This window comes from Petaurus breviceps, unplaced genomic scaffold (genome assembly GCF_028583685.1).
Source record: "Petaurus breviceps papuanus isolate PSGF00001 unplaced genomic scaffold, PetGlider_PUasm1.0 184, whole genome shotgun sequence".
NCBI lineage: Eukaryota > Metazoa > Chordata > Mammalia > Diprotodontia > Petauridae > Petaurus > Petaurus breviceps.
Window position 1 is genome coordinate 2634404 of NW_027185793.1, and position 23175 is coordinate 2657578.

Here is a 23175-nt window from a genome sequence, read left to right on the forward strand (position 1 = left end):
GGCCACATGTGGTCCTCTAAGTCCTCAAGTGTGGCCTTGGGCTGAATCCAAACTTCAGTCAGAGCCGCACTTGAGGGCTTAGAGTGTCACATGTGGCCTCAAGGCCACAGGTTCCCTATCCCTGCTATAGAGTAATAGGGGACACAGAGAATCAGAGATAGGATAACCTGGCTTCAGCAGTGTGATAGTAATGGAACATAAAGATTCCCCTGTATTGGCTTGGTTTTCAAATTGATTGTGTTAAAACCCAGAGCTTGTTAATCCCACCTGTGGGATGGACTTGTTGATGTGAAAAGAAAGTCCTGAACTGGGAGGAGCTGGTGACGTAGATTTGGAGAGATAAGAGAGAGGCAGAAGATCTTTTTTGGAAGCAGCACCTCGTGGAGAGAGAGAGACTAAGAGAATTGCTGGTGGCCACTTTGAATTGCCCTGGACTTTTGAGACCTGCCCCCTGAGCTGCCAAGGACTGAGGAGACATGGCTGTTTTGCTGGTACTTTGTCTGTCTGTTTTGATGTTATTTTGCCAGATTTGTCCACTGGTGAAAGACTGTCCTTTTGTTGAAGAAGTCCTGGAACCTGGCTGTTCGCTAAGAAGGCCTGCAACTGTCCTGCAGACAGAGTGAATACTGTCCACTGATGAGGGACAGTACTGTTGTTGTAGGGGTCTGGAGACTGTCCTGCAGACAGAGTGAATACTGTCCACTGGTGAGGGACAGTGCTGTTGTTGCAGGGGTCTGGGAGCCTTTCTGTTGGTTCAGAAGCCCTGAAGAAGGATTTTCTTGTTGTATGTTTACAGAAATCCTGGGAGAGGGCTTTGCTAATGTGTTCAGGGGTTCTAGGACTGTTCTACAGACAGAGGATAAATTCATGAAGGGACTGGCAATGTATCTTGTGGCTTTGCTAAGCCTTGTCTCCCCAGGAACTAAGATTGCTGAGAACTTGCCTCGGGTCAAGATGAAGAAAAGACCTCCATTTGGGTATTAAGTGCTGTGTTTAAACTTGATGTAACTCTGGGGTAGATTCAATTGTGATCCAGGGGTAGGGAACTTTTGACTTTATGTTTGGAAACTAATCTCCATTTGAGAAGAGGGACTTTGTGGTGGATTAAATTAAGGTATAGCCTAGGGGTGGAGAAGTATTTAGAACAGAGACTTTGTAATTGATTGAATGATTGGAAGGTCCTGGGGTGGGGTAGTCCTTGGAGATTATTTAATCACGTTTAGTAAATGCTGTATTTGGAATGATGTCATGTTTTGATCTTCTCTGTTCTTGGTTGGTCACTGAATGAAATGGAGAGCACCTATGCTGGTATTCTGAACCTTGGGAAGTTGCCTTTCCTTGGCATTACATTACAAGCAGTGAAAAGGGCAGGATATTGGCTTTGGTCTTATGACTTGGGAGTCAGTGTGACTAACAGGACACAATGCTGCTTCCTTCATGAATTTATATTTCTAAATGTGAATATGGTATTTCAGAAGTTCTATACTCATGAGACAGAAAGAATAAAGAGGAACATAGAAAGTTCATGTAGAGAAATAATGGGAACAAGACAAATAAAAACTTAGAAAAGTATGTGACAAAATGAATGTTACTTATAAGAGAGGGGAGAGAAGAAAGTAAGATTTTTGAACTACTTATTAACTGAGTGAGTAAAGAACCAAAAGAAGGAATTAATTTTTTTCAATTAGAAATTAATAATTTTAGTAAATTCAAAGAACATGAAATGGGGCAGATAATTTTAAAGAGAATAAGGTGGGGGAGTAGGAAAGCCTGTGGGAAAGAAACAGTAGTAGAGCAATATAAAAGCAATCACAAGGAAAAAATGCTGACTTAGTAGAGAAATTAAAATAAATACAAAAGAAACAAATCAAAGAGAACACAAACTTAACAATCATAACCTTAAATGTGAGGTCATTTCAGGAAAGGATTCTTTTTGACACTGATCTTTCTCTGTTTCAATATTAGACAGTTTTAATACTTTTTTTTTCAATGAAATTTTGTTTTCCATCTCACCAGTAAACTAACAAAAATCTTTTTGTATATTAACAAGCCAATAAAAGTAAAGAGGGCTTAACAATGATTAAGAGAGATCCAATCAGCAAGACAGACAGTTACAACATAAGGAAGCAAATGCATCAAGTTACATAGATAAACACATAAGATAAACACAGACCTCAATTCCAACTTACACAAAAGTAGTCTCAAAAATGAGATGTTAGGGGTAAAAATTGCTTATCAGATTTATGGACTGGATAAAAGTTTAAACAAGGTGTAGTGAGGATCACAGAAGATAAACTATATTAATTTTGAATCCATAAAATTGGAAAAGTTTTATAGAAATAAATCCAATAAAGCTAAGATTAAAAGGGGGAAAAATTAACTGATAACACTATTTGCATCAAGTGTCTCTAATAAAGGTCTCATTTCCAAAATACATAAGGAACTCATTCAAATTTATAAGAATAGGAGTCAGGGGCGGCCAGGTGGCTCAGTGAGTAAGAGCACCAGCTCCAGTGTCAGGATGACCTGGGGATCGAATCTGGGCTCAGATACTTAGTACCACACCCAGAAATAACTGGCCATGTAACCTTGAGCAAGTTACTTAACCCCAATTGCTTTAAAAAAAAAAAAGAATAGGAGTAATTTCCTCCATTGACAAATAGTCTCAGGACATAAACACGCAATTGTTTAGGTAAGAATTGTCTGAGTAGGGGCAGCCAGGTAGCACAGCAATTAAGAGCACCAGCCCCAGAGTAGGGATGACCTGGGATCGAATCTGGGCTCAGACACTTAGCACCCACCCAGAAACACCTGGCCATGTAACTTTGAGCAAGTTACTTAACCCCAATTGCTTAGGGGCAGCCGGGTGGCGCAGTGAGTAAGAGCACTGACCCCAGAGTCGGGATGACCTGGGATTGAATCCGGGCTCAGATACTTAACACCACACCCAGAAATAACTGGCCGTGTAACCTTGAGTAAGTTACTGAACCCCAATTGCTTTAAAAAAAAAAAAAGAATTGTCAGAGTATCTATAGCTATATGAAAAAATGCTTCAAATCACTACGACTTAGAGGAATACAAATTAAACAATTCTGAGATTTCATCTTATACTCATCAGAGTGGCAAAGTTGACAACAGACGAAAATAATAACTGCTGGCGGGGAATGTGGGAAAATAAGCACCTTCATGTATTTATTGTTGGTGGACTTGTGACTGTATGCAATCATTCTGGAAAGTAACTTCAAATAACACATAAAAAATTACTAAAGAGTACTAGCACTGACCCAGTTGTATCACTGCTAGGCCATACCTGAAAGTGAACAAAGAAAAAGGAAACAGTCCTAGATACAAACACACACACACACACACACACACACACACACACACACGGAATTAAAAAAAATAAAGCTACCTATAGAAGGAAATCAAAGGTAGGAATGGTCTAATAGCCTCAAAGATAAGACCTCGATTCAAATCTTGCCTAGACACATCTTGTTTATGGGACCTTGGACAAGTCACTTAGCCTCTCAATGCTTTACAGCTCTCTTCTAAGTTAAGTTACAAAGAAGACCACCAGCTTACAATGGTAAATTAAGTTCTTCACCATGAGCTCCCTATACCAATGAACTTAATGGTCTATCTATGCCCTATCTCTATAATATAAAAAAGAAATTCATACTCTTTGGAAGGAATGAAACAATAAAAAATTTAAAAAGAGCAGATTCATTTAATATATTCTAGTGTACTTAAAAGTCAACTACTTAGTTAAAAAGTATGTCTATCAACCAACAGGAAATGAAGCCATTTCAGGAAATGATTTTTATTGACACTTATCTTGGTCTCTATTTCAACACTAAACACCTTAGGTATCTTGGATTTAAATGCAATATCTCAACAACTGAAATTAAAATCTCCAGAGAATTTCTATATGTAAATAATTTAATTTCTTTAAAATAATGTTCTAAACACATTAAAATGTTTAAACATTTAACATTTTAAAATACCTTCATAGACTTCATTAGTATTACTCATGCAATGCCTTCAGAAGACTAATGGTAATTGTGCCTCCATTCTCTGGGCAGTAAGCTACAGATGGGGCATGAATTTTCAGATGCTGCAATGTTTTGCTTGACTATGCTTTTCTTCTATAAGAGAGTAATATTGAGGCATAAAGTGGAAGATGTCATAGGGAAATGAGAATGGTGAAAAAAAAGAAAACATCAATAAAACATTTAACAAGAAAAAAATTTAAACAACTTTATATATACCCAAGGGCTTCTAAATTTAAAAGTAAAAAAAAAACATGCCAATAAACAGTCTCTAAGTCTTAAAAGTACATTTTTAAATCAACTGCTTCTAAATCAGAAAGGATTTTCTCTATATATACATAGAAAAAGAAATGGTAGTTATTCTCTCTAGTAGTCCAAAAACTGTAGCTGAAATATTGAACCAAACTACCCAGACTATCCACACCTTAAGTATTAACATACTCTGTACTACCACAGAGCCCAATTACTCTGAATCATAATGGGGAAACTCCACCAGAGTTCCAAAATGCAAAGCCAAGAACACATCTCACCTTTTCCCCACCAGTTGTCAGTGGAGGTGGATCTTTGCCACTTGTGTTGAACAGGAACTTTTGCTGATATAACCCCCAGGCAACACTTGTCAGTCCCAGGTGACTCCTCACACCTCTTTTCTATTCTTCCATTGGTCCTAGAGATTTCTCCCCTTGCTTCTTCCAACTAAGGTTTCTCTCCTTTCTGGCCCATTGTGCAACAGAACATAGTTTTATAGTTTTTCCCCTATGGGTATAGAAAAAAGGCAAAATGGTATGGTTGAAAAAGCACTGCACCATGGGGCATGACATGGACAAACTGTGCTTTAGGAGAAGGCATTTGTAGGAGGTATACTGAAGCAGAGAAGGAATTTAAGATGAGAAGACCAATTAATAGACAATTATCTCAAAATCAATTCTATTCAATTCTATCCTGTTTTCAATCATCAAGTTTTTTATTATATGCCCATTGTTGTTTGATTATTTTTTCAGTTATATCTGACTCTTTGTGACACCTTTTGGGGTTTTCTTGGCAAAGAGACTAGAATGGCTTGCCATTCCTTCTCTAGCTCATTTTATACATCAGGAAATTGAGGCAAACAGGGATAAGTGAGTTGCCTAGGGTCACAGTATCTAAAGCCAAATTTGAACTCAGGAAGAGTTTTACTGACTCAAGGACCAGCACTCTACTGCACCACCACCTAGCTGTCCCAAACACAACATAGTTGTTGTCTGTTATTCAGTCATTTCAGACGTGACAAACACAGAACTAAGTGCTAAGAATAAAAAAAGAAAAGTGAGACAAAACCAATTTTCAAGGGACTAGAATTTTACAGGGGTGAAAAGTGAAGGTATCATATATACAAAACCAATACAAAGCAGGGGTACCAAAGATAGATAGGGCACTCACTAACAATTGGAAAGGGTAAGAAACTAAACTTGAGCTATGTTTTCAAAGAAGTTAGGAAACTTTAATTCCCCAAATACTATATAATATAAATCCCAATGATGTTTATACACTGAGTTAATATCCAATAGTTCTGGCCTTAGGTAGCTACATTTCATATAAAAGAAAAATTTATCCTATAACATTTCTACCCCATGATATCCAAACTGGTAGACCTATTATTATTTTGGGAGAGGGTATTAGATGTGACTTTTTGATCTGGTTTCACCAGATTTGGAGAGGTAGTTCTCTGGTACTCTTGAAGCTTTGAAGATAGAAGGAGAGGGATGGGGAGAAATTTTCTATATCAAGTTGGGCCAGAAATAGATAATTTAAAAAACAAATATAGCTTAGGTTCATTCCTGCTAAACCCCAAAAAGCAAGGGATTTGTATTGAAAACACTTTAATGCAGTTCAGTATTCAGTTTTTTAAATATAAATTGGCATTTTGGTTTGATCCCAAACTGAGGGAGAAGGACCTTAGGGGCCAACTAGTCCAATTTCTTCCTGCAAATGTAGAAACTGAGGCCTAAGTTCACATGAGTAATAAGTGGCAGGGCCAGGGTTTTAAACCAGCCTCATCACCTATAACCCAGTGCTGTTTCAATTGTGCTTTGGTTTAAATTCAAGCAAATTAATGTGTTCCATACTAGTTTTCCTTATCCATCATAAGGAACATGCTACTAAAACCCAATGGCTTTTAGTTGTTCATTGGCTTAGCAACTTTAGCAAGTTTGCCTTTCAAGTCAGCACCCAGTGATGTGAAAGATTTATCTACTCTAATCAAGACAATGAACCAAGACAATTCCGAAGGACTCATGATGAAAAATGCCATGCACCTCCAGAGAGAGAGAACTGATGAACTGACTGCAAATTCTTCTTGCTGTGTTTTAGTATTATTTTTGCAATATAGCTAATAAGAAATTATGTTTTGCATGATTTCATATGTATAATTGATATCATATTGCTTGCCTTCTTTTTTTAAAAAGAAAGTTGGCTAGAACTTTTTTGTTGACTAAAAATTTCCCCTACGAATGGCTTTGGCTGAATCCAAAAAAGTTTTTAAAAGGAAGCTAGGTGAACAATGTTTATAACACAAGATTTGGAGTGAGAACAACCTGAATTCAAATACTGCTTCAGATATGAATTTGTCACACTTGCTTGTGACACTAAGCAAGTCACTAACCTCTCTGTCCCCATTTCCTTATTTGTAAAATGGGGATTATAACAGGGCTTAACTCACAGGATGATTGTGAGAATCTGTGGAGTTAATATAATTAAAGTATTTTGCAAACCTTAATAAAGAACTGCATAAATACTAATTATTATTAATATGTTATCTCATAATTTTCTTTTATTAAATTATCTTTCTTTATGATTTTATCTTTGACCTATTAATTCTGGAGTAAATAACTTTAAAAGAAAACATTTTATTAATAAATTTATTAATAAGATGAAATCTAAAATAAAAATTTTAGACTAATTTAGTCTCTAAGTATGACTATTTTTTCATAGGTCTATTATTGATTATCATAAATTTAGAGCTAGAAGGGAACTTAAAGACTACTGAGTCCAACCCCCTCATTTTGAAGAAAAGTAAAGCTGAAAGAGGTTAAATGACTCACCAAGGACCATCCAACTAGAAAGTGGGACAAAAATGTAACAGACTAGGACCCAATGCACTATGCCACAAAGCTGCTTTATTATGTTTTTATTATGTTATGGTCAGTAAAGGATGTTTTCACATTTCTGCTTTTCAGCATATGTTAATTAGGCCATACCTCACAACAGAGGAACTTTTTAGAGGTGCCATGCATAGCTAAGCAATATATATATCATTTTAATTCCCACTTGGTAACGGCCAAAGATTTATTATATCTAACTTCAGGAACTTACCTTCTTTCTTGTCTATTTTTCATTAGATTTGCCTAGGTCTAAAAAGGATACATTGAAGTCCCCAACTATTAGAAATTTGTTGGGGCAGCCAGGTAGCAGTGAGTAAGAGTGCAGGCCCCAGAGTCAGGAGACCTGGGATTGATTCCGGCCTCAGATACTTGGCACCCACACACTGGCTGTGTAACCTTGAGCAACTTACTTAACCCCGATTGCTTTAAAAAAAAAAATAAATTTGTTATTTCTCCCTATAATTTTAAATAATTTTTCCTTTAAATATTTAGATTCTCTTCTCGTTCACATAAATATATTTAATGATACTATTTCATTACTTATGATGTCTGCAAATATAATAATTTCTCTACTTATCTCTTTATCTACATTTACTGTTATCCTGCCTAAGATCATAAAAATTACCCCTACTTTTTAAAGTTTGCCTGAAGCAGAATAAATTCACCTTCATCTCATTTTTAACAGTATGAATGTGGGTTTTAAGTAAACAACACATGGTTAGAGTCTACTTTCTAATCCATTTTTCTATCTTCTTCCATTTTATGGGTAAATACATAATATTTGCAATTATGATTGAATCATTCAATCAACAAGAATTTATTAAGCCCCTACTATGTACTAGGAACTATGCTAGAAACTGGGGATATAAATATAAAGAATGAAAACATACTCATTCACGTGGCCCTAAAATTCTAATGGGCAAGAACAACAAGTATGTAAGTATACATTGAAAAATACTAATAAAGTAAATAAATATGAAGTATTTACCTAGAAAAATAGTTTGGGAGAGAGAATACTATTAGTTAAAGGATCAAAAAAGGTTTCATGAAAAATATGGTGCATTTTGAAAAAAAAGCAAGATGCAAGCAAGGGGAGAGGTGAAAAGAGAAGGGGATGTAGGATTGTAAGGAACTGACTGGAGGCCATTTGGGCTATATCATGGGGGAAGGGACAGAGGGAGAGGGGAAGGTTTGATAAGGGGTGGAAAATAGTTTGGGTACTGATTGGTGAAAGGTTTTCAAATCTAAACAAAGGATTTTATATTTGATGCTATAAGTAATAGGGAGTTACTGGAGTTGACTGAGTAGGGGGACCACATGGTCAGATCTGTACTTCAGGAGCTTATCTTTGTGTGGACGGTGTAAAATACAGCTGGCCAGAGAGAAATATGAAGTGGTGAGACCAATTAGAAGATGTTTTCAACAATCTAAGGCCTACACTAAAGTGGTAACTGTTTGAGAAGAGAGGAAGGGTCAGATAGGAGAGATGTTTTGAAATTAGAATCTACAAGATTTACAACTGTGTGGCTATGTGGGATGAGGGAGAGTAAAGAGTCTAGGGTAATGTTAAGGACATGAAATTGGAAGACTGGAAGGATGGTGGTACCTTCTTCCATGTTTATATTCTCTTCTTGTACATTTCAATATATGAAATAATAAGTTCCCCTTCTTTCCTTCTCACCTCTCCTCTAGTATTTCCATTTTCCCCTCCTTTTTTCTTTCCTCTCTGAAAGCCAATAAAATAAAACTAAATCACATCTAGTTCCTATTTTAGTAAGCTACTTAATTCCTTTGTAGAAAATGAGATTCTGAAGGGATACTTGTCTCTCTCCTCAACTCCATTAGAATAGAATCACTTACCATTTAGCCTTTTCTAATGGCTCCTATGAATTTTGCTTTCTAGCTATAACTTCTATACTCAAATTTCAAAGTTTCTGTGTTTTGAGCAGTAATGTTTGAAAGTCCTCTATTCTATTAAAGGTCAATTTTTATGTGGATAACTTCTTTAGGTATTAACACAGCACAGTGCCAAGGGTTCTGCATTTAAAGGACCTGGGATCTAATCCTGGCTCTGCCAATGACTATGTATATGACTTTGAACATGTCACTTTAAATTTCTCTTGGTCTCAGTTTCTTCAACTACAAAATGAAGTGATTAGACATAGTGGCCTCTAAGGTCCCTTCCAGCTATAGACAATGACTTTAGGAGTTCCCCATAGGATTATATTCATTTTTTGCAGGATAAATTATTCTTGGTTGTAAACCTTTATCTTGTGTCTTTTAAAATATAGTCTCACAAGATTTTCTCTCCTATAAAGACTTGCAGCTTAATTTTATGCTGTTCTAGCTGTGGTTCTTTGATATTTGAACCCTTTCTTTTTGACTGCTTTAAAGCAGGCCGGTACAACCTGCACAACATCCTTTACATTTTTCGTGAGCCACCTGAAATCCTTTGCTTAAAGTACTTCTTTCATGAAGAGGCTCTGGATTTAGCCTTTAACCTCTATGATTTAGCTCCATGTCTCTTCACTGGAAATGGCTGGAGGTAAAGAGTGGGAGTGGGAAGAGAATGCAGGCAGACAAGTCCTTAGGATCTCTCTTCACCAGTTTCCACTCCAGCACTCTTTGCACCATGCCAGTGATCATCATCACCACCATGGCTATGCTACCAAGAAGGATCTATGAAATAAACACTTATGTGTGCCCTGAGTTTCTGAGTTCTCAACAAAATATGACCAAACTGACTGGAGATGTGCTGCTGTGGGAAGGATGGTACACTTGGAATCGTGGGACCTGAGGCTGAATCCCAACTCTTCAGTTTACTATTGAGTTTAGGTAAGCCATTGCATCTTTATCAGCCTTTATCAAGGTGAGGAAGTTTGGCTAAATGACCACTAAGATCCCATCCAGTTTCAGATCTATGATCCTATAATCCTACTGATCCTATGACCAATCAAAGATCAGAAGATCCTAAAATAGGAAATGACCTTCCTGAAATCTAACTTCCTCATTTTACAGATGAGGAAACTGAGGCACAAAGACATTAAATGGTTTGCCCAGAGTTACAAAGCTATGGCAGATTCAGACTTAAGGATTTTGTGTGGATTTTTGTGTTCTTTGACAAAAAGTATGGATGCACAATATCAGTAAAGAATCCTGTCACTTGCAAGTTCTGTTAAAATATTTCTTTTTTTTTGCCTTTTGGAGGGCAATTGGGCTTAAGTAACTTGCTCAAGGTTACACAGCTAGTTTTTTTTGTGTGTGGGTATTAAGTGTCTGAGGCCGGAACCCAACTTGGGTCCTCCTGATTCCGGGGCCGGTGCTTTACTCACTGCACCACCTAGCCACCCCAAAAATATTCTTAACAATGTATGAAATGCAGTGCTTTTTAAGAAATTAAGTATGAAGAGTATATCTTCATAAAAATCTCATATGTAGAATAATATTACTAATTTTTAGGACATTTTATAAACAGCAATGTCATAATAATCTGACCTTCTAAAAAAGATGATTGAAATGGCAGAGGTATAGAAATGATAGGACATCATCAGGTTCCTAAAAAAATACCAGCTAATAAATGGATAATTTAGATAACATAGCACAATAAAATAGACAACATAGTCTTTTGTCAAGGATTAACCAATGCAATAACATAAATCTCTTCCATACTTATTTTAAACCACTCTTACAGTAGGGACTTATAATACTGGCAACAAAGTCTGGATATGGGTAGCAAATTATCCCTAATGACCCTAACATTTTCAGCACCATTCAAAATTAATTTGTAGTAGGCAGATTGGGCAAATAGAGCAAAGGAATCCACTGTTTCTCTTGGAAGAATTTTTGTAAATAGAAAATGCTACTGTTTTTGCAAAATCAGAAACAAGGTCAAAAGCAAGAAGCTCTTAAATAAATGTATTAAATAGCTTCTCACTTTTTTCTCAAGGGAAAATTAAGAATACTACCATTTTCCCTCTTCCTCATTATAAAATATAAACAAAAATCTTTAAATTGACATATAGAAATATTAAAGTGAGGGGTAGTGGGATGAGGTGGACCCAGTCTTTGAGTCAGAAAGGCCTGGTTCATATACTGCCTCTGACACATTCAACTGGGCACATCACTTAAACACTCAGTTTCCCAAGCAACTCTCTAAGATTTCAATTATGGAGTAGTTACTTATCTGCAAGAGTGAAAAAAGTTCCCCTACCAGCGCTCCCTATAGACAAAATCACAGGTCAGGACTAAAAAAACAACCCAAAAAAACAACAAAACATCAAAATACATCTGTATATGCTTAAGAGCCCCCCTCCCCATCCCATGTAACTTTTCACATATTCAAGTACACTTTTAAGTGTAACATACACCTACAATTTTAAGATCATAGGATTTAGACACAGAAGCATCACAAACTTGGAGCTGGAAGTGCCCAGGGAAGGGGCTGTATGTAAAGTTTGTGCTGGAAGGGATATATGGCTCACATATGTTAAAACTCCTGATGCTTACCAAAGACAAGAGAGATTGTAGACTTAGAATTGGGGGGAAAAATACAATCTTATTTGATCCTCACTATAACCCTGTGTGGGAGATGCTGTTATTATCCCCATTTTACAGATGAAGAAACTGAGGTCTAAGGAAGTTAAATGATCAAATGAGATAATATTTGTAAAAGTGCTTAGCATAGTTCCAGGCACATAGTAGATGCTATGCCTATTTTCTTCACCATTCTTACTTACCCAAGATAGTGTAAGTAGTAACTAGTATAGTCAGAACTTGAACCTATATCCTCTGACTACAAATCCAGTCATTTTCCCCTAACATTATATGACTTCTCTATATGTGTATATATGTGTGTGTGTGTGTGTGTGTGTGTGTGTGTGTAGTCCGTACCACGAAGACCTTATGATATATGTGAAATACACACACAACACACACAGAGGAAATTAGGAGAACTGGACTCTAGCCCAAGTTCTGCCACCTCCTAGCTGTGTGACCTTAGGAAAGTCACAGAAAATTCTTTGGGCCTCAGTTTTCTTAGCCAAATCTGGGGAATGCAATAAAAGATCTCAAAGTGTGTTTCCTCTCCAATTTTTAGAGGCAGCTAGGTGATGCAGAACAGAGTGTACTGGACTTGGAGTCAAGAATACCTGAACTCCAATACTGCCTCAGTCACCTACCTCTCAACCTCATCAGTCTCCTCATCTGTAAAATGGGGATAATAATAGCATCTAGCACCCAGAGTTGTAGTGAAGATCAAATAAGGTAACACAGAAACCTTAAACCACTATATTATTCTCACCAATTCTAAGTCTAGAATCTCTCCCCATTTAGGATAGACCTCCAAGAGTTTTGATATATGTGAATCATATATAACGAAAGAAAAAGGTGGTATATAGCTTTGTCGTAAAACATTAATTTTAGACAAAAAGTTTAATCTTAATGAAGATAAGATTTTTATAAACTCACCTCACCTTTTGCCTCATAAAGAAAATTAATTTATTTCTAATATTACTGATGTTTGCAGGGCAAAATAAGTTTTATATTTATTGGCAGTTATTTCCCCACTTTCAAAGATTATAAATTAAATAAATATATTTTCTTTAGTCTCAAATGCATTCAGTTGGACAGGGGTAAGAAGTAATTATTTAAGAAACACCAGCCATGCTGTTGCACTTGACTTGCATCCACACATCCAGCAGGGCCTCCTCGCAGTGAGTTCCTCACACATGACATCCCATCTCTGGACTCCATGCATTTTTCACTGGCTGTCCCCTGTGCTCAGAATGTTCTCCCTTCTCACCTTCTGCCTACTGTCTTCCCTGGTTTCCTTCAAGTCTCAGCTCAAATCCCACCTTTTTCAAGAGGCTTTTCCCAGGTTTTTTCAATAGAGTCCTTTCCCTTGGAGATTAACTCCACTTTGCCTGGTAGTGTTTATCTAGTTCTTTAACAGTTTTTGCAGGTTGTCTCCCTTATTAGAATTCGAGCTCCTTAAGGGCAAGGACTATTATTTTGCCTTTCTTTGTATTACCAAGCCTTAGCAGGATGCCCCACATAAAGAATATATTTAAATGCTCGTTGACTTGCCGGGACTTGACCTAGGGATCTAACATCTTAAAATCCAGCAATTAAGCTGCTATCTATTTGACAGCATTTTGGTTGTCATTCAAGCAGGGTGCAACACCAAACATTCATACATTCAACACTAAATACCAAGTCTTCCCAGGTCCATGGTGTGGGAGGGAGAGAGGGCAGTGTCTGTGTTTGTGGTGGGTGTGGGGGGGGGGCGTGGAGGGAAAGGTGGTGGTGAAGGGGGTGGGTGGTTATGCATTCCATTTTAATTCAGATAGGATTAGGTTTGCCTCTTTGCCTTCATATATAAAAGGTCTGATGTTGAACATTTGGGTTTCGCTTATAAATTCCAAGTCACACTTAACACTTCCCAATGTAAATGCTTGTTAATGTAATAGCTAAAAATAATCCAGAATGTTTCATACATGTGAAGTCAGCACTCTAGCTTCTTTTCAGCTATCAGGGCTACCTTATAGAGTAGCTACCACACCCAATGCCAGCAAAACATACCTATAGAAACATCCATTTGTCCTTGAACTCACTAGGCACTTTTATTAGACAACCTGTTAGAGTTTATGCTCCTTTACAAAGTGTACTGATCTCATTTCTAACCAACTAAAATAAATAAAAAAGTTGCCAACAGTGTAGTCACCTTTACAAAACATATTTACTTTTAACTGCTATAAAATAATGACAGTCCAGGGTCACAATACTTCCTTCACCCACTGCAACTCGTGAGTAATTTTAAAATGTTTTCCTATACACTGCAGATGAGAAAAAAAGGAACAAGCCATTTGCGCTTCGGACGAGAAATAAAAGCCTCCTGTTGAGTAACAATGATAAATAATCCAGTCGTTCAAATATTAATTCCATTATGGTTCTGGATATCTGGGGAAGGCTGGGGTAACCTCTGCCTCTCAGCTAACATCCAATTCCCATATAAGACACCATTATCTCTGCCCCCAAAATAAAATCTAAAAACAGATGCCCTTCTGCCAACTTCAGTTTGCAGGGTTCAAGACACCCTACAGGAATGGGAAATCTGATTAGTCTCCGATTCCATACTTATATTGCGAGTGAAGCTGACTTTCAAACGTCTAAAAAGTTAATAGAATTTTTGTCTTAATTTTCATTCAATGTCATACATCGGTTTGAATCATCTCTAGTTCTGCATAGAAGTGTTAAAGCCTTTTAAATTAATCATTTAAAGTAAAAGCCGGAGAGCCAGAGGAAAGGAATCAACCTCTAAAATGAATAGAAAAATGTGCCCAGAAATGAAAATGGAGCTTCTCACTCCGTCTCTCTTAGCAGCGCTGGTCTGGACCGTCATGGTGTTAGAGGTGAGGGAGTCACAGAGAAGCAATACCAAGAATCCTCATTCAGACTTGGTTTCGTTGTTGGTGGTGGTTTGTCTGTTTTTGTCTTTTTGGGGGGTGGGGGTGGAGGAGGAGGAAGAGGTAACTAGCTCGGCTCAGCTCCCTTTCAGTCCCCCCTGTTGCTATGTCTCCGTGCAGCTGGGGATGTGCAAGCAGCCCAGAGACGGGCTGCTACTGCAGCAGGAACCAGGGCTAGAGGCTAGGCTTTCTGGGAAGTGACCTCTCCCAACTAACTCATAAAAAGGGGGGAGGGGGTGGAGAGGGCAGAACTAAGAGTGAAACTGAGAGAAGTGGAGGTGGAAATGTGAGAGTAGACAAGACCAAGCCGCGCGCCGCTAGGACAGGGACCCCTGCCCTCTCCCTGGCCTCCGCCGGTCCCCGCCACCGTGCTTCCTCCATCCACTCACCGGTTTTATAGCGGGTGTTCGCCTTTGTCTGATCTCCTTTCTTCCCTTTCTCTCCCGGTTAGCGGCTGCTTCGGCTCTGCTGTTTCTCCGGTGCTCTCAGCACTGCCCCCTCGCTCGATCCCCCCACCCCCTTCCTAGTCTCCTCCCTTCCGCAGTCCCCTCCCTAGGGCTGGGGGGTGGGGGGTGGGAGAGCGAGGGAGGGAGGGAGCGAGAGAGAGAGGGAGAGGGAGAGAGGGAGAGGGACAGAGAGAGAGGGAGAGAGAGAGAGAGAGAGAGGGAGAGAGAGGGAGAGAGAGGGAGAGAGAGAGAGAGAGAGAGAGAGCAGCCAACCCCCTCCCTGCACACACACTGGACCCCCTCCCCGCCAGTCACCTCCTACACCCTCCCCCTCGCCCCGCTAGAGCGCACGCCGAGTTCCTGGGCGCAGCTGCCGGCTTCTAGCTTTTGCTTTCTCAGCCTCCTACAGGGCGTGCGGCGATGGCTCGGGGAGGCTGCAATTCACCTCCTAGTTCTCACTCCCACCTCCTTCTACCTTCCTGCAATGAGGAAGGTTTACTAAAAGGCTGGAAGTGAGCAAAGAGCGTATATAGGAAAAGGGAAATTCGTAAAAGGGGGAGGGGGAAGGGACTTTTAACGAGGCGACTTGGAAAGAGGTGAAGATGGCGACTCAGAGGCTGTGGTGTAAGGGCTTGGAGGGAAGTAATGCAGAAGAGCCCCCGACTCTGCTGGGGCTGCCCGCTTAACGCTTCGGGCCTGGCCTCCGGGTTCACTGGCCAGGTGGGATACCTGTGAGGGACAAAGGCCAGAAAGGACATCCTACATGCCGCAAGCCTAGGCTGCAGCTCATCGGCCATGCATGCACTCGCCTCGCGGCTGCCCTCAGTTTCTGCTTCTGCTGCACTTTCAAACAGCCGCCACACTTCTGACCACTCCTGGGAGTGGAAACCGAAAAGGCAGGCCCTCTGGCGCTCAGTCTGAGAGCAAGAAGCAGGGCTGCAGGGTGGAGTGGGAGGATTTCCGCAACTCAGTCAGACTTCGGACCGGGGGCCTGCAGTGCAACCTGACCACCTCCCTTTCTAAATGTTACATATTAAGATTAAATTTGATCAGATTAAAGGAATCAAGCTGCCAGTTGCTTATCTGTCCCAGGGCAGTCGTGCCTGAGTCCACTGACTTCAAGTCTTGTGCACCTTTCATTATACTTGTTGCATGCTTCAACCCTCTCATTTCAGAGATCAGTCATTCAACAAGCAAAGTGACTACCATGTTCCAGGCTCTGTGAGTTGCAAGGGATTAAAATACAAACATGAAACGATTTCTGCCTCCCAAAGAAGATTACATTCATGGAGGACATGCATGCATACTTGTTAAGTCAACAATGTACCAACCATCATCCAGGAACTGGGCAAAATGCTGGAGATAACAAAGGAATTTGGAAAAACAGCCCTTGCCCTCAAGGAGCTCACCATCCTAGGGAGAAGGAGAAAGATATGATGTAAAGAGGATAAATTGGAGATCTCCGAGAGAAGGGAACAGGAAGGCTTCTTGCAAAAGGGTCTTGAAGGTAGCCAGGGTACCCAGGAGATGGAGGTGAGTAGGAACAGAATTCCAGGCTTGGGGAAAAGCCAGAAAAAATTTATGGAGTTGAGAGATGGAGTGTCTTGAGGAAGAAATAGCAAGGATTCCAATGCCATTGGATCACAGGATACTTGCAAGAGAGTAAGGTCTAAGAAGACTGGAAAGGTAGGAAGGGGTCAAATTGTGAAGGACTTTAAAAGCCAAACAGGATTTTATATGGAGGTAACAGAGTTTATTGAAAAGGAAAATGTCATAGTCAGACCTGTCCTTTAGGAAGATCATTTTGATAAATGAATGGAGGACAGATTTAAGTGAGGAGACATTGGGGCTGGGAAGACCAACCAGCAGTCTTTTTAAAATATATATATATTATATTTGTCTGCAATTGGATGTTACAACAATTTTTATATTTATATTTTTTAAAGTTTTGAGTTTTACTATGCCCCAAGGGTTAAAGAAACTGTGCATACTCTTTGATCCAACAATACTACTACAATACCCTTCCAAAGAGATCATTAAAAAGGGAAAAGGATCCACATGTATAAAAATATTTACAGCAGCACTTTTTGTGATAGCAAAGACTTGGAAATTGAGGGGATACCCATCAAGTGGGAATGGATGAACAAATTGTGGTATATGAATGTAATGGAATACTTTTGTCCTATAAGAAATGATGAGCAGGGAGATTTCAGAAAAACCTGGAAAGACTTAAATGAACTGATGCTGAATGAAGAGAGCAGAACCAGGAGAACATTGGACACAGTAAAAGCAACATTGTTCACTAATCAACTACAATAGATTTAGCTCTTCTCAGAAATAAAATGATCCAAGACAATTCCAAAAGACTCATGATGGAAAAAGCTATCCACATCCAGAGAAAGATTTATGGAGTCTGAATGAAGATCAAAGCATACTATTTTCACCTTTTTTTTTCTTTTTTGTTTTTCCTTTCTCGTAGTTTTCCCCTTCTGTTCTGACTTTTCTTTCACAACAAAACTAATGTGGAAATATGGTTAACATGATTATACATGTGTGACCTGTATCAAACTGCTGTTTTGGGGAGAGGGGAAAGAGAAAAATTTGGAATTCAAAATCTTAACAAAAATGAATATTGAAAACTATCTTTATATGTAATTGAAAAAAAAAAACTATTAACAGAAAAAAAAATGTTTTGAGTTCCCTCTGTCTATACCTCCATCCCACCACTTACTCCTCCCTTAGATGGTAAGTAATCAGATATAGGTTATACATATGTAATAATAAACTATTTCAATATTCGTCATTTTTACAAGAAGATGCGAATTTAAAAAAAAAGAATGAAAGAAAGTGAAAAATAGCACCCTTCAATTGATATTGAAACAATATCAGTTCTTTCTCTGGAGGTAATAGTATGACTCATCATTAGCCCTTTGGAATTGTCGTGGACCATAGAATTGCTGAGAACAGCTAAGATGTTCACAATTATTCATCATGTAATGTTGCTGTTACTATGTATAATGTTCTCCTGGTTCTGTTCACTTAATATCGGTTCATATAAGTCTTTACAGGTTTTTCTGAAATCATCTTTGTCATCCCTTATGGTATAGCAATAATCTATCACAATCATTTACCACAACTGGTTCAGCCGTTCCTCAATTGATGGACATCTCCTCAATTTCCAAGTCTTAGCCAGCACAAAAAGAATTTCTATAAAGGTTTTTGTAAAAGATATCCTCCTCTGGAGGGGGGGGGGGGCGGAGTCAAGATTTCAGAGGAGAAACAGGACCTCCACTCAGCTCCAGCTCTCACCACCTCCAATCCATGTAAAAGGGGACTCTGAACAAACTTTGGAGCTATAGAACCCACAAAATGACACAGAGAAACTAACCTCCTGCTGAGGACAACCCAGCAGGCCAGCAGCAAGTGGCCAACCCAGTGGTCTGGGAGCCAAGCCTGGCTCCAGGCCAAGGTTTTAGCCCCAGGGCGGCCCTGACCAGCCGCCACCTGGAGGGACTCCAGATCACCAGCAGCTGTGGTGGTTTCCAGAATTATCAACACAGAGATGCTAAGGACAAAGTGAGAGGTCAGTGCAGTGTGGACTTTGGGAGCCAGTAGTTGGGAGTGCATCAGCTTTTGCCCCCAGGATGAGAAGCTGCTGAGGGCTGAGGCACAGCCGCTGCCACGTGACAGCTTCAGCTCCTGGCCTGCAGAGTGTAGGGTTAAAGCTCTTGCTTTAACCTGCTTGGATCTGGATTGTGGTCTAGGGTGGAGGTCCTGAGATGAGTGACCAGCTTACCAGAGCATGTGGAGGCTTCAGAGGGCAGCAGCTGAGAAAACCCCAGCTTTTGGTGCGAACAGAGCCCTACTGTGGCAAAACGCCCAAAAGTCAAGTAATTGAGTGGCAACATGACCAGGCAAAGGAAGCAAAGCAAACAGAAGAATCCAATATTAGACTCCTATTTTGAGGACAAAAAGGAGCAAAGCATGGAACAGGAGGAAGACAGTGAAGTCAGAACTCCTGCACCAAAAGCTTCAAAGGAAAATACAAGCTGGTTACAGGCCATAGAGGACCTTAAGAAGCAGATAAGAGAAGTGGAGGAAAAATTGGGAAGAGAAATGAGAACGATGCAAAAAAAATTATGAAATGAGAATCAACAACCTGACTGAGGAAAATAACACCTTGGAAAATAGACTAACCCAAATGGCAAAAGAGGCTCAAAAAGGCAATGAGGAGAGGAATGCCTTAAAAAGTCGAATTTGCCAGATGGAAAAAGAATCTCAAAAGCTCACTGAAGAGAATCATTCCTTCAGAATTAGATTGGAGCAAATGGAAGCTAATGACTTTATGAGAAATCAAGATGCTGTTAAACAGATCCAAACAAATGAAAGAATAGAAGGCAATGTGAAATACCTCATTGAAAAAACCATTGACCTGGAAAATAGATCCAGAAGAGATAATTTTAAAATTATTGGACTACCTGAAGGCCATGATCAAAGAAAGAACCTAGAAATCATCCTCCAAGAAATTCTCAGGGAAAACTGCCCTGATGAACAAGAGGGCAAAATAGAGGTTGAAAGAATCTGCCAATCACCTCCTGAAAAAGATCCCAAAAAGAAAAATCCTAGGAATATTATAGCCAGGTTCCAGAATTCCCAGATCAAGGAGGGAATATTACAAGCAGCCAGGAAGAAACAATTTTAATATTGTGGAAACAAAATCAGGATAACTCAGGATCTGGCAGCTTCTACACTGAGGGATCTTGGAATATGATATTCCAGAGGGCAAAGGAGCTGGGATTAAAACCAAGAATCACCTACCTAGCAAAACTGAGTATCATGTTTCAGGGGAAAATATGGTCATTCAGTGGAATAGAGGACTTTCAAGCATTCCTGATGAAAAAACCAGAGTTGAATAGAAAATTCGACATTCAGATACAAGAAGCAAGAGAAAAACTGTAAACAGGGAAAAGAAATCATAAGGAACTTATCAAAGTTGAACTAACATTCCTACATGGAAAAACGATAATTGTGACTGATGAAACTTTTCTCAGTGTGAAAATAGTTGAAGAGAATATATATGTAAATTGGAGGGTATGTGGGCGTATCAATACATATGTGAATGTGTGTATATATGTTTACAGGTATACATAGATAGAGTGCACAGGACCAATTTAATAGGAAAGGATGATACTTAAAAGGGGAAATTAAGAGGTGAGAGAGGAATATAATGAGAGGAGATGGAGAGAGACAGAATGGGGTAAACTTTCTCATTTAGAAGAGGCAAGGGAAAATGGTTACAATGGAGGGGAAGAATAGGAAGGTAAAAAGGAATGGGTCAATCTTATTTTCATTGAATTTGGCTCGGGGAGAGAATGAAATACACACTAAATAGGGTATCTCACCCTACAGGAGAGTAGGGGGGAAGGAGATGAGAGGGGGGATGATGGAAGGGAGGGCAGGCTGTGGGGGAGGGAAGTTGGAAGCACCCACTTTTGAAAAGGGACAGGATCAAAGTAGGGAATAGAACAAGTGGGAGGTGGGATGGGAGGGAGGGAAATATAGTCAGTCTTTTACAACATATCTACTATGTTAATGTTTTGTAGTAGCTACACATGTACAACCTATACTGAACTGCATATCTTCCTAGTAAGGGTGGGTGACAAGGGAGGAAGGGAATGAATCTGGAATTGAAAGTTTTAAAATCAAATGTGTGTGTGTATATATATATATATATATATACTATTATTAATACTATTTTGGATGTAATTAGGAAATAAGGTATACAGGCACTGGGGCATAGATATCCACCATGCCCTACTGGAAAAGTCGAAGGGGATATGGGAGAGAGCAGATTGGAGGAGGGGATATCCTGTGGGACTGCTATTTTGGGGTGGGTATGGGAAAAACAGGAAGAAAATTTGTAACTTAAAATCTGGTGGAAATGAATGATGTAAATCACAAGTTAATAAAGCATTTGGAAAATGAAAAAAAAAAAGACATCCTCCTCTCCCCTTTTTTGATCTCTTTGGGGAAACTGATCTAGTTGTAGTATTGCTAGATCAAAGGGTATGCACAGTTTCATAACCCTAGGCAAAGTTCCAAATTGCCCTCCTGAATTGTTGGATCAATTTATAACTCCAGTGTATTAGTGTCCCAGTTTAACCATATCCTCTCCAACATTTGTCATTTTCCTTTTCAGTCATATTAGCCAATCTGATAGGTATGAGGTGTACCTCAGAGTTGTTTTAATTTGATTTCTCTAATCAACAGTGATTTAGAGCACTTAAAAAGTATGGCTATAGATAACTTTAATTTCTTTGCCTGAAAATTACCTGTTCATAGCCTTTGACCATTTATCAGCTGGGGAATGACTTGTATTCTTAGTAATTTTATTCAGTTCTCTATATATTTGAGAAATAATGCCTTTATTAAAGATACTTGCTATAAAATTTTTTCTCTGGTTTTCTGCTTTCCTTCTAATTTTGGTTGCACTAATTTCATTTGTGCAAAACCTTTTAAATTTATCATAATCAAAATTATCCATTTTACATTTCATAATGCTCTCTTTATCTTGCATAGATATGAAGGTAAACTATTCTGTGCCCCCCTCATCTGCTTACAGTATCACCCTTTGTTTCTAAGTCATGTACCCATTTTGACCGTATCTTCGTATTATTTGGTATGTGAGATGTTGGTGCATACCTAGTTTCTGCCACACTGTTTTCCAGTTTCCCCAAGAGTTTTTGTCAAATAGTCAGTTCTTGTCCCAAAAGCTTGAATCTTAGGGTCTACGAAACACTAAATTACTATGGTCATTTACCACTGTGTCTTGTGTACTTAATCTATTCCATTGATCCATCACTCTATTTCTTAGTCAGTACCAGGTTTTGAAGATAACTGCTTTATAATTTGGTTTGAGATCTGGTTCAGGAAGGCTACCATCCTTTGTCTATTTTTTTTAATCGATTCCCTTGATGTTCTTGACCTCTTCTTCCTAAAGATGAATTTTGTTATATTTTTTCTAGGTCTATAAAATATTTTTTGGTAGTTGGATTGATATGGTACTGCGTAGAGTAATTTAGGTAGAACTGTCATTTTTATTATATTGCCTCAATCTACCCATAAAGAATTAATATTTTCCAGTTGTTTAGAGCTGACTTTATTTGTGTGAAAAAGTGTTTTGTAATTGTGTTCATATAGTTCATATAGTTTGTCCTGGCAGGTAGACTCCCATGGTATTTTATATTGTCTATGGTTATTTAAAAGGAATTTCTTTATCTCTTGCTGCTGGACTTTGTTGGCAGTATTTAGAAATGCTAACGATTTATGTGGGTTTACTTTATATATTCCAACTGAACTAAAGTTGTTCATTATTTAATCTAGTTTTTGTTGATTCTCTAAAATTCTCTAAGTTAGACCTGCACAACTTGGCAGTAGGTAGAGGCCAAAATTAAAATAGGCTAAACTTCTTCAGGCCACAGATGGGTTTCTAGTGGCCCACTTTCCAAATAAAGGTATAATCAGGTATAATAAATAAAGGTATAATATTTTGCAAATAAACCATATTTTTGAAAAGAGAAATTTCAATTAATACCAGTTAGTTACATTTATAACTTAAGATTTTTATTTACCATAAAATTATATTAATGTTGAAAAAAAAATTACTTTGCTAAGCAGGACATAATCCAGAAACTGCAATCAACACTTATGTATGAAATCACCTCCAGTAAAAGTAGCAGCAATTTCTTTAGAAATTTTCTGAGTTTACTTTCTTGAAAAACCATTGTTCCTCACTGAGATTTTTCAACAATTTGGACAGTTTAATTTGTTTTTCATTGGTGTCCAATTTGCTTAAGTCAGGATGTTTTAATTTGAAATGGCGATGAAGATTGTATTCCTTCAGAATGGTTATTAATTCTCAGCAAACAAGGCACAATATTTTGTCTCTTGTGTATGTAAACAAGTATCTATTTGTCCATTCTGGATTAAACACCCTAGGTTCTGATTCGATCTCCCCTTTCTTTTTTACATCTATTTTACAAAGTCACTCCCCAAACTTTAATATTAGAACCAAAAA

General features: G+C 38.6%; 1 protein-coding gene across 2 annotated transcripts in view; it reads right to left on the reverse strand.

Annotated features, from left to right (window-relative positions):
• Positions 1 to 23175, reverse strand: part of CDC42SE2 (CDC42 small effector 2) — a 173464-nt gene that overhangs the window by 119194 nt on the left and 31095 nt on the right. Inside the window, exons 1-2 of one of the 2 annotated variants that reach the window (XM_069088089.1) lie at positions 15042 to 15229; positions 4580 to 4805 (exon numbers count right to left, since the gene is read on the reverse strand). The exons of the other annotated variant lie outside the window; for it this stretch is intronic. The gene's annotated coding sequence lies outside the window, so the exon portion shown is untranslated. Of the gene's footprint in view, positions 1 to 4579; positions 4806 to 15041; positions 15230 to 23175 lie in introns of those variants that run through there. 2 annotated transcript variants of the gene reach the window in all.